Here is a 14,748-nt window from a genome sequence, read left to right on the forward strand (position 1 = left end):
TTTTCGTGATAATCTATCTTGAAAATTCACGAGACAACCTTGGCTAATCTAGAGTGTATTATTTTTTTCCAGTCGATCTCGCTACCTTGTGACTAATTAAGATTAATTGAAACAGATAATAATATAACCCTATAAAACTTAATGATACACCCCGATAAAATTACACGAAAAATAGTGAATCAGAGATACGTTACCGTAATTTAACAACAATCGCGCAAGTATCCAACAAATTTTCAAATTATATTATCTCGAAAACGAAGCATTGTACGAAAACATGATACTCTACAAAATCGACTTATTTTTATGCGTAGAGTCAATTATTTTCTGATTGTACCATTCGTTCTAGTTCACCTTGTATATATATAATATATAAGTGTAAATATACGATAAATCGTTACGTGTGTGGCTTTGGGTAATATCCTTCGCTATTATTTGTCACTCGACGTCTCGAGAAAGGTAACAACTATAATTGCCATTTGGCAACCATTCCGCGTGAAATTCTGTGAGTGAATAATTCTTGAACGAGGCTTTCTTTCCCTCTTCGCGCGCACTTTGAAACGCTCTGTCGACAAAACGCTACCGGTGTTACGCCATTTCCCTTCGTTTCGCGCCGCTGCCATTGCGATATAATAAAAACGCGGCGTCCCTTTTTTTCCGTTCATCTTGCCTCTACTATCAACGGGAGCCCGACGCTTTTCTTCCTATTCTCATCCCGCGTGTTTACAGCCGCGATTATTTACCAGTAACTGATTCTCGAGAAGAACAATGAACGCCAGGAGGCTTTATGATACACCTGTACGCGAGGAGAATGGTCCTTCCGCGTGGAAAATGCGACGCGAGGACGCCAACGTGAATTAAAGCTGACTACGAGCGATGAACGTGACGACTAATTTAGAAGCTTGAGGGAAATTTTATTTAAAGACGAGCTGGAGAAAAAATAAACAAGACACGTGAACAAATGATACAAGAAGCAAGGAGAATAATTAAAAGAAATTGGAATTACTACGATTCGTTAGCATTTATTTTTAATCGAGTTAAAATATATACGTAGGTATTTATTAAAGATGAGAAACAATCTGACTCGCAGTGATCTGAACTCGAATCGTGGAATATTTACAAAGGCGAATAATCGTTATCTACCGTATTTAAAATTTCACCCGATATCGAGATTGCAATTATATTCATAAATAAATTCTCCGGAGAGACGTTACCGATTCTCTGGCAATTTGTTCGAAAATTTATATTACACTCTTTTGTACGATTTTATTACAGTAATTATTGATTACAAATTTTTGAAGGTATTAAATTTAAATATCCTTTCGTTAATTAAAATGCAAGATTAAAGCGCAAACGAGACTCTATTTGTATGAATTTTTCTTGTTTTTTTTTGTGTATTTAGCGGCATTATTTATTATCGTGAAAAATATAAATTCAAATTCGTAAGAATATGTTCGTTTTGTAGAGGAAGCAGGGTGAAAGTATAATTAAAAGTAATCCGGATAAGGACATGGTTGAACTCATTTCCACCGGGGAACCCTCACGAATCCTTTTTTAATACCGTCATGGCGATGTAACGAAAAATATAAAAATTATAATTTTCATTAGCGGATGAAAAAGCCCTGGGTAAATATAAATAATGGTAGAGACGTTTCCGTTACTTGAATTTAGCGTAAAAATTGTCACTCGAAGGCAAGAATTACTATAGAAGTCTGCACTTTTCGCAAGTTACTTTATGTACAAATAAAAATAAACATAGAATTTCCAGAGCCGTACGAAAACAATTGTGTATTCCACGCCCATTGCCGGTGTTGACATATTTTCTCAACGTGTACAATAATACCGCCGACAAATCCGACAAACGCTGAAATTCTTTAAAACGCTGAAAACAAGTTGTGACGTTAAATATTAGGTTGGGAGAAAAAAAATTTATTTGATAATTTTCACGCTCAGTTTTGTTTGGTAACATTCAGTCCCGTGTACCATCTGGTCTGTTTTTTGTTCGTGTTGTGGCATTCACTTGTCCCCCAACTTTCCAACAGTGCGTTTGTCCTCTCGTAAAGTGTCCCGTTTCCTTTCTGACGAACTTGAAAAATGGAAAACCAGAAAAGGCATTTGTAACATATGACGCTACACTGTTTTAAGACTGAAAGGGTGTCGTCCATTATGAGCTGCTTCTATACTACTAAACTCTCAGACGTATTGTTCTCAAGTAGACTCACTTCATCGATCCACTAACAAATTGTTATAATTCGATCGCGATGCTTTAACATTCTCTTTATACCTTTTGACCCTTCTAATTACTACTCGTATCTTGCTGTAAAAAATTATATACATCTTACAAAAATTCTACTCTTCAAATGACATGAGAAATCACCTCGATTGGTATTTCACAAGCTCAAAATATTGAGCAAAATATTGAACATTTTTTCCAATTTTAGAAAATGAGGCTACCAAAGGAATAGAAAATAGTAGAGAAGAATCGATTACACTTATAATAAACTTCAACAGTATTGAATCGTTCGTAAAATTTTCTATAAGAAAATAAAATGAAACCCCATCCTCTTTACTCTTCTTGACCCTTTTAATTACTACTCGTATATTTCACAAGCTCGAAACAATTTTGGAAAAAATATCCTCGTGAGGCTACCAGAAGTATATAAAATATTACACTTGGAAGAATCGATTATACTTATAATAAACTTCAACAGTATCGAATCGTTCGTAAAACGTTGTACACCCGAATGATAAAATAAGATGAACTTTTGGGACATTCGAATACCTAAGAATCATTCTTAACGTTTCTTTCGGCACCGGAGCGAGAAAAAGGTATAAACCCGAGCAGAAATTTCGCGAAGCTCTCAGTATCGCGGGAAGCGAGCTCGACAAATTGATGCGACCATAAAATCAAGATATCAGTCGCAGGAAAGCTCCAATCGGATCTCTCACCGTGGTATCCCCGATCGTTACCATTTCGCGATGCTCTTCGCGCGGTAAGTGCTTTCGAGAGTCTGGGCTCCGACTCGCGCGAACATCAACGAAAACATTCATTAAGCTGGTCTGGGCGTCTCGTTCAAATAGCTGCGCGCCCCGATCCTCGGCGAGGAACGAAGGAACCGGGTTGAAATTCGTTTAAACGTCCTTTCACGAGCATTGGTCGTGCTGATCGATTCGATTGCTCTTCGAACGAGCACACGGCCAGATACCGAGTGGTTTCGGGTAAGTGCTAGTCGTGGAACACAATCAACGCGACGACACTCGCGCGAGATTGATCGAGAAACAGCTAGATGGACAGAAACCCCGACGGCTCGTTAGGAGGGCAGCGATAAAGGGTGGGGTGTCGCTCGAAGGAAGAAGAACAAAAATGAAGAAAAAGGAAGAAGGGAAAAAAGAGGCGACTGGTGGCTCCCGACCGGGCTCAAAAGTGACACACGAAGCGTAATTATCGACAATTATCACGCGCCCTCCGTTCATTCGAATTCGTGTCTAACGCGGGAAACAGCGACGCGACGATTTAACCGGGCTGATTCGTCGAGCATTAATAATTGTATCTGCTCGCACCGATTCACGGTCTGTTGGACCCGTGAAAGGGGGGAAAAATATGGAAAAACTGCAGTGTCTGCGTTTCTTCGCGTATTTCTCCGTTGGCTACGTTTTATTTTTCCCGATTTTAAAGAACGACGCGATCACGCGTGCGAGGATCTTGCATCATGTCCCTACGAACTGTCGAAAAACGTCTTACCGGGTGTAATTAAACATTTTCCAACGGAGGATTCGGACTCGTAACCACGGGGGAAACCTGGTCGTTCGATCGACGATACTTTTACGAAGATACGAGAATGTAGCAAATTTTATTTCGCGTTAGCGATGAACTATTTGGAAGATCGTCTACCCGATGAGCTCGACGAGTCTTCTTTCTTCCTACAGTCGATACTGCGAAGGATTATTAAGCGTTCAGGTTAACGACGATACACCTCCTTTATGATAATAATAATGTAAAATATTGGGTCGTTTGGAAAATAATTTCGTTTCTTTTGGTGAAAATGAAACACGATCTTTTTAGAGTGTACACAAACATTTGATTAAATTACATATTCTCCATTTTTGAAAACGAAATAACTTTCCGAACGACGTTATACGTTATACGTTATACGTTATACGTTATACGTTATACGTTATACGTTATACGTTATACGTTATACGTTATACGTTATACGTTATACGTCATATAACAATGTGCACTTTTACCGAGGAAATTAACGTCCGAACAACCCAATATATTCAAGTAGGATACTCCCACTCTAAAATCCACGCGTCTCGACTTTCCAAACACGACACCCTTCCACACTGTAACAAAACCCTTTCTTCGACCGTTTCGTATCGATATTCATCTCATACCTACAACACTCGACCCGAGTATGGCATTTTTTCTCCTTCGGTGTATATCGTGTACATTAATATTTTTAATGGCCAAACTGCGCGACCCCTTACGCCCGTCTGTCGCAGATTTATCCCGCCCCCGACTCGACCGCAGTCTCCTTAATCCTCCCTTTCGCAGTCCACGGTTTTTCGATCTCCTGTTCCACGGTCAGGGACCAAATTGGATAAACCTCGGCGCGGAATGAGTCAACGTTGAAAAAGTGTACGGTGAAGGGAACCGATGCTTCGTAGGTGAAGGAAACTGAAACGGTGGAGGTAGAGGGAACGGTCTATCAATTTGTCTGGAGGATACGGTGGTACGATTCGCAACAGGCGGCATCATCGGAGAAATCCATATCTTATTCGATATCGCTCCCCTCGGCCGTTTCGTTGAGCGTGAAAGGAGAAAGTCGAAGAAAGGGTACGAAGAAAAGTTGCTGGTCGTCGACGGATGGAAAAACAATGAAGTAGCTGCGGCCGCATGTACAAGAGCCCTTTTCAGAGACGGTTCGCTTCGTCGTCGAAATTCCTCGATGATTGCCACGGCTTTTTAATTAACCATCGCTGATTAAGACGCCCATCCTATCGTTCGCCGCGCTGCAGTGGCGATAATTAGGCGAGCTCGGTCGGCCGGAATTTTTCATCGAGGAATATCTGCTGGAACAATTTCGTCCGGATCGTGAGGAGGGGGGATACGAAGAAACCGAATCAGAAGTTCGCCCCCGAGGAAGCTAATCAAGCTGCCCGGCGATGGAACAGAATTAAGCAACAAAATTCTTCTTAGACTGCGTCGTATCGCTGATTATGTACATCTGCAAGGAGAATATTATGTTTTCGGTTGGGACTCGGAGCTTCGCGATTACTTCACACCGGTTTGCTTCGGGACACCCTGTGAAATGACATTTTTTGCCTAAGATGGAGAGACGATCTTCTTTAGTTGACGATATTTAATTTTCTTGTGGAGAAATCAATTTGCAAATGAAAATGTTTTTTTCGAGTATGTTGAAGAGACCAACGATCGTAGATGAATATATTTCGTTTTATTTATTAGTAACATATTTTTACAAATATCGAAAAGAGCCTACTTACGCTCTCTTATATTTAAAAAAAGAATTCTTATCGTACGACTTTGGTATATATTTTTATTTTCCTAAGAATAAATAACTCACTAGATCGTTTATACTTTTAAACTCCTTCTTTCATTACTCTGTCTTCTTCTGTCCATATTTTAGATAAATATTTCCGCCAGAGTGGATCCAAATTCAACAAACTGTGCTTACACTGTACATATTTTTGTGACATTTTCGATTGTACGCGACAAACAATGCATCGAATTGTTCGGAAAGTCATTTCGTTCTTTCGGTGAAAATGAAACAGGATTTTTTCAGAGCATACAAACATTTTATTAAATTCTATATTCTCCATTTTGGAAAACGAAATGACTTTCCGAACAACCCAGTATATTATTGTCTCGATAGATGTGCACTTCTACCGAGAAAATTAACGTTTGTGCGCATTTCCATGGCTGCTCGACTGTCCAGGTCTTTCAACGTATTCAGCAACATTGACCGAGGATCGATAAAACACACGTCCTCTCCCCAGACGGTGTAAGAAAAGTACAACAACGACTATAAATCTGAAACGAGGCAGGAAAATCGACAATGGATTTCCGCCGTGTTTCCCCGTAAGGGCGAAATGAAACCCTCTCCCTCTGATTTCTGCATTAACGACAATAGATGTCTTCTCGTAAGTTTCACCGGGGCTGTTCTAAGCACAGCCGCTGGTTCAGACACTCGTCACTGGATTTATTTCCTCGACGATGCGTTGCAGGTTATGTACGAGACTTGTCGAATTGGATTTGCGTCGAAAGGATCCTCGCTCAGACGTCAAGAACTTCTCGCTCCTCTGCCCCTCTCTGCGCCACCGTAATCCTGCCAACTTCAGGCGGTGATGCACCTACATACGTCTCGTACAATCCTCTTGACGATTCCATTTGAGTCCGCCTCTCTGACTTTGGACGCTGGATTTATCGTACGAGAACACTCTTCTCTCTTATTGATACATCCGGTAAGCACGGTCGTGTATTCCCCGCACTGTTTCCACGGGGTTCCCAAATTACCTCGGTGATACGCCGCGGTTGGATAACCCGGATAATGTCGGTGCACCATGTTCGTTCTGGTTGCTCAAGGTGTTTCAGAAAATACTCACGAGGCATCGTCGACTCGTCGAGTCACAAATATGAGAAGAATAATTACAAGAACGAACGAATTCGATAACTCCATAGATCTCGTTCGTCGATTGTATTTGTTTCGTTTATTTATTAGATTGTTCGGAAAGTCATTTCGTTTTCCAAAATGGAGAACGTGTAATTTAATCGAATGTTTGTACACTCTGAAAAATTCATTTTCATCGGAAAAAAAACGAAATGACTTTCCGAACAATACCGCGATATTATATAATTTGATAATATTATAAACTTGGTAATACTCCAGAGAAGAACATTGGGTTGTTTGTGATCTGTTTTGTAGGTTTAAGGAGTATTGGTAACTTTTCCTAAACAATCGTTGCTACCCCGACTATTTCGTCAAGTGGAAGAGCAATCGACAAGTACGCGAATTCTCGTGTAGATATGTATAGTTCGCGAGTCGAAAGAATGCATGTGGCGAACGTGCAAAGCGTGCAAAGATCAGCTGAGAGTATGATCTGGCGTCTAGTAGCGTGCGTGAGTTTGTAATCTTGTACTAGGGACAATTACAAAAGAGCAAGAATGTCTCAATGAATACGGTTCATTGACCTTCGGATGCAAACTCTCGACCCGCGATATTATCATGGATAATATTACCAAGTTTCTACAGCTTGTTGCCTCTTCGATACGATTCGTGTCACGGTCTTTCGGATTCGTGTACCCTCGAAGAGTGTCTCCGGATGCACGTGCGCGTATTTCGAAACGATCCTCGTACGGATCAGACGTCGTTCGTCGATCAGGATTCCCCATATTTCGATCGACAATTTCTCGTAATTACCAAACTGCAATTCAACGAATATCCCGGCAGCGTCCGATACATTGTGTACATTCGCCGTCACTCGATTGGATCGTATTTTCGAACGAGCCTGTCGACTCAACTTACGTGCTTCTATTAACCGTTTCTCGTCAGGTTTATTCGCTTAACGCGGTAAAATCGATGCCATTAGGGTTTCGAGTAGTTTATAATACGAGCTCGAGAGCACCGAGCGAAGCCATCGTGTTGTACCGCTACTGTACAGGGTGTATCAAAACATGTGATCGTAATTTCATTACATTCGGACGTATGCGTCCAACGTTCGATGGGGGAAAAAAATGACTCGTCCCTTCCTCGATTGAACCGTTTCAACTAGTCCATTGACGATTGAATTGTTTAGTCGATTTATTCAATCGTTGCTAGACGCGAATTACCGACTTTGGTTCAGTTGTTGCGATAAACGACACGAGCTACAGTTCGCGGGTCGAGAGTTTGCATCCGAAGGTCAATCAATCGTATTCATCGAGACATTCTTGCTCTTTCGTAATTGTTCCTAGTACAACATTAGAAACTCATGCAGGCTACTAGACGCCAGATTATACTCTCAGTTGCTCTTTGCACGCTTTCGAGGTGACTCTCGTCACATGCATTTTTTCGACTCGCGAACTATACATACCTACACGAGAATTCGCGTACTTGTCGATTGCTCTTCCATTTGACAAAACAGTCGGGGTTTCGATTGTTTAGAAAAAGTCGCTAATATTCCCTAATCTACGAAACAGATCACAAACAATCCAATGTTCTTCTCTGGAATATTATTCGCAGAAATGAACCGCAAATATTCTCGCTAAGAGACATTCTTGCTCGTTCGTAATCGTTCCTAGTACAACATTAGAAACTCATGCACGCTACTAGACGCCAGATTATACTCTCAGTTGCTCTTTGCACGCTTTCGATGTGACTCTCGCCACATGCATTCTTTCGACTCACGAACTATACATACCTACACGAGAATTCGCTTACTTGTCGATTGCTCTTCCATTTGACGAAACAGTCGGGGTTTCGATTGTTTAGGAAAAGTTACCAATACGCCTTAAACCTACAAAACGGATCACAAACAACTCAATATTCTTTTCTGGAATATTACTCGCAGAAATGAACCGCAAACATTCTCACTAAATTACAATTTACCACGACACGCAACCATCCAACTCTACCCTACCGAAACCGAAAATACTCCATAAATTGGCTCGAAATTCTCTATCGAATTAAGAAGAATTACTCGCCAATTTCTATTACACAGGAATGAAAAATCCCCGAGCGATACCAAAACGTAGTAACTCGCGAATAAAGCGATCGTCAGCGATCGAAGAACGTTATCGACGTTCTTACACCGTTCTTTCGTCCATGAAACTCGTACCGATACGATCGCTACCCAAAATTCGTGCATCTCTTCGACACACTCGACATCTTGCAAATATCGTTGAAATAAAAGAATCAAGAGTGCTCCGTTACCCAGGGGTACTCGTATCCAGAACGGTAAATGACTTTTCCCCGAATACAGCCTTCGTCGTCCCGACGAAAAAAGAACGATAAACTACACGGTATTAGGATGAATATTTCCGCGAAACGTTACGAAAGGACAGCGACCCAGGAAGAAAACAAAAAAAAAGAAAAATATATAACAAAAAAGTAGAGAATCAGAGAGAGAGAGAGAGAGAGAGAGAGAGAGAGAGAAAGAGAGAAGAGAGGAGAGAAAAAAAAACAAGAGCAGGATGAACGGGCGAGTGTAGAGAGGCAGAAACATAAAAAATGTTCGAGGATCACGAGCAATTTCCATCGAATGCAGTGGAACGGGTATTACGCCTGCAGGCAGATTTTATGCGGTGATAGAGTTCGACAGGTACGACCGTTTTGCAATATGTGCAGGCGCACGGCAGACGGCCGTCCGGCGATTCTCTACGCATTCTGATTTCCGTTCCGGCTGGGAAAGTAGCGCTTTTTCGACGCCGATACTCGACGGTCATCGTCATTCTCCCCGGCCCGCCGCGCTAGCGCCGGCATTACAGCCCTCCGAGCACTTTGCGCGCGGCAAGTCTAATATTTTACTAGCGAAAGCACTTCGCCGGGCCATTTGCACAAGCGCGACTGGTTCGCGCCGCGCGCCACGCCGCGAAATACCTCGCAAACGCGACCCGCGAAAAACTGCCAACCCGTAAAAATTGCACGCGCTTCGAAATGTCACGGGTAGAAATGAACGTTGATTGTTTTTTTTTTTTTTTTTTTTTTCGCCCCGCTGTTCTTTCGTCGGTGAAACCCGTACCGATACGATCGTTGACCGAATTAGTTGCCATCTTTCGAACGCCCGATGCGACTCGACAACTTGTGAATTTCGTAGAAATCGAACAATCGAGTGTATTTGTTCGCGAGGTACTCGTTTACAGTTAAAAGTATCGTTTTACTGGAATTGAAAAGCAAGATGGGAATTGGGGAAATATTTCAAGGAATTTTTTGTAAAGGGGACAATTATCGAAGAATTTTGTCGTCCCTCGATATTAATTATTGCGAGAATAACTTTGGAAAGTATGGAAAGAGAAAAGTTGAATGGTACGAGTGAATGTGAGTGAAATGAATGAGATCGTTCGATATGAAACTAGTGGTGAGACTATTTGGATTATTCGATATTCGAATACTTTAGAGGTATTTGAATAGTGGTGTATTCGAATTCTTTAGAGGTATTTGAATAGTGGTGTATTCGAATTCTTTAGAGGTATTTGAATAGTGGTGTATTCGAATTCTTTAGAGGTATTTGAATAGTGGCGTATTCGAATTCTTTAGAGGTATTTGAATAGTGGTGTATTCGAATTCTTTACAGGGATTTGGATACTGTGATTCGAATAATGAGAATTGAACACGAGGTGGATTCGTGTGACAGTGGTACTTGAATAAATGACTTTTAAATATTTCTGAGGTTTCTTCGATTCAAAGAAGGTCTTTTCTGCAGCTGGAAATATAGTGACTGTAAATATAAGCTGCTTACACTCATGAAATGTAAACACAGTAGTTTCTCTTTGTAGAAATATTTGTACAGAATATCGATAATAAAATAGCTTAAATGAAAATTGAGTTTAAAAATTTATTATCACTCTTCGACGAAAATCTAAGTCACTATCCTTTTCGAATATTCGAATACGGAAAAATTCGACGAGCCCTAATATAGTCTGAATGATAAATAATATAGACTTTAATACTATAGCATTTCTAAAATATGACACGCAAAAGTACTTAGCAAGAAAAATATAAAAGAATGGAATCAAGAGTGGTTGCAGTCCAAACAAATAAATCTTCGCTAATTTAAGTTTATGTGACCCACAATGTTCGTTAATGGCTTTCACGCTGACGCGACGTTAAATAAATGTTTCTTACCTATCATCGGTATTTTTACTTACAGTCCCACTGACGACAGGGACAAAGATTCCACGGTTTTCACGATGTTGTTTTTAGGAATTGACGAACAGTGAAAAATTATTTACGCGGCGTGCCGATCGGTAGTATCCTCCGAGCAACGTGAACAATTTCATCGAGGAATGAAAAATGATTGTTTCGAGAACACTTCCCTTTAAATTGTTTTAACAGGAATTCCAAATGTTTGGCTGAAATATTTAATATCGCGAGAAAAAAATTTCACTTTTGTCGAATAATTCGTTTTAACAAAAAAAATATTGTATTCGAGTTAATCGAACGATTCTAATCCAATTTAAACAGAAGTAAGATATTACGATCGAATATTGTTAACGGAAATTTATATCGACGAAATATTAGTTTCTTTTCAATCTCGTTATTAATATTGATACTACTGTTAGGTTGTCGTTCGACTTAAAATCAACTGCGAATATGCACTAAGGATTAGTACCAACTCGATATACGTAAATACATAGTTCATCTGTGTACTTATATCGAGGGGCACCCTATACGCTTTCATAAAGTTAGTACAGTGGATACATATGTATATGTTTGTTCTCCTTTCCTGCATTACACATACTCGATATTCTCTTAAACAAATATTTTGCTTTCTCTTTCCATTGTATAATGTCGTGTATTTATAGGGCAAATATGTTCTTCCTGAAGGGAGCCGTATACGTAATGGAACGTCAAATACGTATTCTTAAAGTTACGTTTATGTTGCTCTCAAGGCCAAAGATTCGTTTCCATTACCGACATGAAATATTTATATAAATTACTCGACGATAGAGCTTCGTACTTGCGATGAAAATTTAGTTGATATTCCGTAGCATCCATTTTGAATACCACTGTCACTCAAAACACCGTGGCGTTAACTTCACGGACCTCTATCATAACTCTACGTTTAAATATGTATAAATTTTCACTCCTTCGGCGTCCCTCTCTATCTCCTATCTCTTTCTATATACATATATGTTATGTGCAAACGTGCTAAACCACTTTGGACGTCATGCGTGCACCATGCGTTTGGCACGTACCATATGTCACATGGAAACCGATGGTACCTCAGTTCGATCGATGGTCCTAAAAACGTCGAGTGAGCTTGATGGTATTCCAACGTAAATAAATCATATTACTACGCGATATTAATCTTCAATCTTTCAACTCGTCGCGTTGTTTTCTATTATTTTATATCGGTTTCTGTTCTACAATCCCTTAAGCAGATCTAATTTAATAGGAAGTTGGACTTTCTTTCTTTAACGTAATACATACACTTACATCTGATCATTTCTTCTACAGTTGTACGAATTGCAAGTAAACGAGCAAAAACGATCTTCGAATATATCAATATTTGAAGATACGACAGAGTAATAGTAACTATATACGTATAATTATCTTGATTACTTCCAAACGGATTATTCACCGCTGTCGCCCTTATAAAAATGAATATCTTCGAAATCCTTGCTGGATCCCCGGACTCCAATTTACCAATTGTTTTCTATTCGAACCACTCGCATCGAGCGAAACAATTAACCAAAGTATTTGAGAAATTATCAGAAAATGATACTCTCGCATTCTATCGGCGATCGAGTCAGGCTACGGATTAAAGGTAATCCCTAATACCATTTTCCTAGCCATTAGAGGGTTTATCGATCCTCGGATTCTAATCCATTTCAGCGAGAACGGTGCATCTATTCAATGCGAACACATATGGGGAATAGAATGCTTTCGCGAATCGAATAAAGCATACTTTTCCGTGCGAACGCCGCGGCGCACGATGCTTGAAAATTCGAAAAATATCGTCAAAATGATAATCTCGCTATTTCGAATCCATTTACACGGCCGGCGAGGGTTTTCGAGCCGAAGACCGCAAATATGCTATCGGGCTATCAAATTTTACACGGTTGATCGAATAAAGGAGAATAAATGTAAATTTTACGCATCTTCAACCCCCGGAGGCATCAACACGTTGAATATTCGCGAATGTGTTTCAAATAGGCGTTATTCCACCATGAAAAAAATATAATACAAGACGCCATATTCGTTCGTCGGAAGAAAAGTTTGTTAATTCGTATCTATAATTCATATTCGTCGTATGTTTTTTCCCCATGGGTCGAGGAGTTAAATGCAGGAGTATGGTGTCTCTTGTTAATCTTCAGAAGGGGATTTATATTTTACAATACACTGTAACTTTTGTTCTTTTGCGTTACATGCTAGTCAATGTTTCCAAAACTTCAACCCTCCACTCCGTGTAAACAAACTTTCAACCCACCCTCTGTAACAAATACCTTCCAAAATGAAGCTGCAACTTCCACAGAGATACGTATCTTACAAATTACATTTTCACTGGTACATTTTTCGTTAAAACGACTGAATAAAAATAAAAAGAAAGAAAATATACTTCCCTCGATATCGAGAACACAGTTTCGCGGTAAAAAAAAAAATGGTGTCGAGATCTCCTTCCCATATCGCGAATCAAGCTTCGAACTCCCCGTGTTACATGCTAGTCAATGTTTCCAAAACTTCAACCCACCCTCTGTAACAAATACCTTCCAAAATGAAGCTGCAACTTCCACAGAGATACATATCTTACAAATAACATTTTCACTCGCACATTTTTCGTTAAAACGACTCCGTAATAATAAAAAGAAATATACTTCCCTCGATATCGAAATCACAGTTTCGCGGTAAAAAAAAACATGGTGTCGAGATCTCCTTCCCATATTGCGAATCGAGCTTCGAACTCCCCGCGTTACATGCTAGTCAATATTTCCAAAACTTCAACCCTCCATTCCGTGTAAACAAACTTTCAACCTACCCTCAGTAACAAATACCTTCCAAAATGAAGGTGCAACTTCCACAGAGATACATATCTTACAAATTAAATTTTCACTGGTACATTTTTCGTTAAAACGACTGAATAAAAATTAAAAAAAAGAAAATATACTTCCCTCGATATCGAGAACACAGTTTCGCGGTAAAAAAAAACATGGCGTCGAGATCTCCTTCCCGTATCGCGAACCCAGCTTCGAACTCCCCGCGATTTCATCGAGCCCGCGAATTTCCGAGGTCGCGCGCACGTTAAAAAGGACCGAACGAAAATTGATTTTGCGGCCGTGTGAAATAAATCAGCGATGTGTGGTAAGCTGCTTACGTCGTAGCTGCGTTTTGGCCCAGGTTCCCGGGGTGGTGGCTCCCCCTGTCCGGTGACACGCCCCGGCGGGAAATACGCGGAATAAAATCCGTTACGTTCCGGGTCTAACCAAGAGAGCAAATAGAAACTTGCGGCAAACGATTCGAATAACTTGGCCGATTCTCGCGTCGACGCGATACATTTCATATTCGCTGGGATTTATATTATTCCCGTATCCGCGCTCGCGTCCCGCCCGCTCGCGTGATATTTCCCAAGCCGCGGCCGGGACTTTCCAAACACAACCGGTTTGCAGACTGGCCAACGAAATTGTCCCGGCAAACAGAGGAGCGGCTGATGAACATATATTAATTTGCCGTGCAAACAGACGATCGCGGGAGAGGCTTAACCCGTTCCATCGGGCGGATCGACGATATCCGCGCGCACACGGGATGAATTTTTACGCGTCTTCCTACGCTCGCGAGTGTTTGCGTAAATCACGCGCGGCCGTCGCCGCGGGGACACGTGTAAATATGCACGGAATCACGGGGACACGGAAGCGTGTAACGCGCGAGGTCACGCGCCCGCGCGCGTGTTTGTTGGTATACAGGGTGTCCCGTTTCAATATTTAAAGCCCCCGCGTATTTCGGGGGGAACCGCGTTGAATTTTTAACCACCACTTTCGGGGAACGGGGACGATCGCGAGACCTCCTGGGGACAACCGACTTCGTAACTCTACCT

At 40.8% G+C, this 14,748-nt stretch overlaps 1 protein-coding gene across 1 annotated transcript in view; it reads right to left on the bottom strand.

Annotated features, from left to right (window-relative positions):
* Nucleotides 1-14,748, bottom strand: part of LOC143149184 (tyrosine-protein kinase Dnt) — a 140,331-nt gene that overhangs the window by 109,347 nt on the left and 16,236 nt on the right. The gene's annotated exons all lie outside the window — the stretch shown is intronic.

This window comes from Ptiloglossa arizonensis, chromosome 1 (genome assembly GCF_051014685.1).
Source record: "Ptiloglossa arizonensis isolate GNS036 chromosome 1, iyPtiAriz1_principal, whole genome shotgun sequence".
Lineage (NCBI taxonomy): Eukaryota > Metazoa > Arthropoda > Insecta > Hymenoptera > Colletidae > Ptiloglossa > Ptiloglossa arizonensis.